This window comes from Saccostrea cucullata, unplaced genomic scaffold (assembly GCF_032062105.1).
Source record: "Saccostrea cucullata isolate Sc308-1 unplaced genomic scaffold, CSIRO_AGI_Scuc_v1 ctg13427, whole genome shotgun sequence".
Classification (NCBI taxonomy): Eukaryota; Metazoa; Mollusca; class Bivalvia; order Ostreida; family Ostreidae; genus Saccostrea; species Saccostrea cuccullata.
The window spans coordinates 4,151-6,722 of NW_026920750.1; the positions used below are offsets into that span (position 1 = coordinate 4,151).

Here is a 2,572-nt window from a genome sequence, read left to right on the forward strand (position 1 = left end):
CAAACAATTTTAAAACCAACCCACAAAAATCTTCGTTATCCTCATACCTTTTACAATTTGCATACGATTTGCTAAAGAGTGAAGCATCTTTGTGATTTGCCTTATTAGCTACTTCAATCAATGTTTCAATCGCTGCCATCAAAACATTATGTGATGTCAAATTGGGACGACTTGCTAGACTTCTCACACTTGACAGAGCATCATCTACCTGTAAGTCATCTCGTCTACTCTTCAACGCTTTAAGATTCTCTTTCATACTATTAAGTTGATCCTCCAGTCCTTCTCCATCTTTCTTGCCAGCCATATCTACACAAAAGTCATATATACATTCAAACATGTATATTGTATAAGAAAACCTGTTGACTTAATATAAAACCAGTTCTCAAATTAAATTCCTATTTATTACATAAACACGACAAAACCAGATAGATAAAGATATACCTTGAGAGTTACCACTCGAAGATCCCGAGGGTTGATCCCTTTGGGCAGTTACCGTACTACTTGAAGAGCCAGAAGCATTGTCACGTGAGGGAGAAGCAGTAGCAGTTGCCTCTAGTACCTGGCCCCTAGGAGCCCCTACCGTATTGGCATGTTCAATAGTGTAACTCATGAGGATTCTTACAGTCTCAATATTATCCTCCTTTCCTGCCAACATCAGAATATCCTTGACTGACTCTCCTGTCAATTTTTCAAACTCTGTTCTGAGGTCAGCCAATGAGTAATCCTCTAAAGGATATCCTCTTTTCAACCTGTAAACACATAAAAATTCCTATTTTTTTTTTTTTTTTTAATTTATATCATGAAGGCATGCATTATAATATATTGCTCACCTGGCCAACGTCAAATCCTCCGAATTACCATCTGAAGCTTTCAACTTCAAAACTACTGGCACCAAACTTTTTCCAATTAAACTGGTCCTGGGTTTTAGCACCACAGCCATTCTTACTTCGCTCTAAAAACGTCAAAAATATAATATTTAAACATTCCCAATACTTAAAAAGATTTTATTTTCCTTACACTAGTAAATATCACGAATTCTCAATATACATAGACTCACTGTACACTTAAACCAAACACGCACGAGATTTTACACCTTGTAATACCTCGTCACACGCCGGTGAACACCACTCGCCGGACAAAATTAGTTTACCGACAGGTATAAATAACACAGTCCAAAACAAAATTTCAAGAATAGCAAACATGTATTCACAAATTTTACTATCAAAATCACTAATAATTGAGTCCGATGGAAAATGTCCAACAAAATCCCACATAATAAAATGCTCCTCGCATTCTACAGCTGTTTGAATTACATTCATATAACAACAGCTCACACATATCCAGATTAAAACCATGCAAATCAATTATAAAGAAAATTCCATTATCTCTACATAAAATAACGGACCCCCGGTCCATCGAATCTTACTCCTAAAACTGTATGAACCTCCAAGGTTCCCGAAAGCAAATTATCAATTTAAATTCACATTATAAAATGGACCCCCGGTCCACTAAAAACAACAGTTCTCGGCCGAACCTACCAACTGTTTCACCAAAATATATACTAGCACCAAGCTAGTATTACAAATAAAGTAAATATACTTACATATGACGACGCTACAGCTAACAAAAACTGTTGGGCAGCGAGGCAGAAAACTACGACTGCACGGACCGACAGCCGCCACTCGAGTGATTTAAATATAGTCACATCTCGCGAGACTTAACTTAGAATATTGTCCTATACTCGACACAATGGGATTCGAACCCACGAAGTTAGGAACAATGCCTTACTTCGTGACTCTTAACATATTAAGTTTTTCCTGGTCATAGCAAATGATTTTATAATCATGGCTTTTATAGGGAAAATACATGTATTATTTCGAAATTAAAGTATCAAATAGATGAGATGTTTTTTGGAGATATTGAGTCCTCTTTTAGAAAATTTCAAGGCATTTGCTTAATTTTTCATAGTTTCCCGAATATTCGAAATGGGAAAGAGGTAAATACAATACACGATAAAAGGCGACATTTAATGACGTTACGGCGCACCGGGGAGCAGTTCAGTTTGGTTTAGATGTATAGCTATAATACCCATAAAATCGAAGAAAGAATATAAATAAATATCACTAGATGTTAATAAGTATATATATGCGAAACGGGTTTTTTGTCGATTTATTTTTAATATACATGGCGACGTCTCCATGTATGAATGAAATAATCTCAAATGGGAATTAAAATAACATCAATTCCTCTGTGGATTTGTTTCCAAAAAATATAAGTAACAATAGATTTTCATGGGATTAATCTTGGAATAAAACGCCGGAAATTCTTACTGACACTTAAAGATTTTTTTTATCCACTACAAGTTTACAGCGTCGATTATCTCCCGTATTGCATGTATTAACACAGGTACATGGCAACTGAAAAGAAAGTAGATCAGCTTTATCTTTAAATTTCTTGAGAGATAAGCTCTTTGTTGTAAAAAATTGAAGTATCAAGCAAAACATAACCTTTTTCAAATAAGTATTTCAACAACAATATATTTTATTAATTAAAAGTATATACATTATCATTA

The 2,572-nt window shown here is 34.8% G+C and overlaps 1 long non-coding RNA gene across 1 annotated transcript; it reads right to left on the reverse strand.

Moving 5' to 3' along the window:
• Positions 1-554: 554 nt before the first annotated feature.
• Positions 555-1,726, reverse strand: LOC134256858 (uncharacterized). Its single transcript, XR_009989803.1, has 3 exons — positions 1,604-1,726; positions 831-952; positions 555-749 (listed from the first exon to the last, which is right to left on the reverse strand). It is a non-coding gene; the product is annotated as an uncharacterized LOC134256858 (long non-coding RNA).
• Between the last annotated feature and the right edge of the window lie 846 nt (positions 1,727-2,572).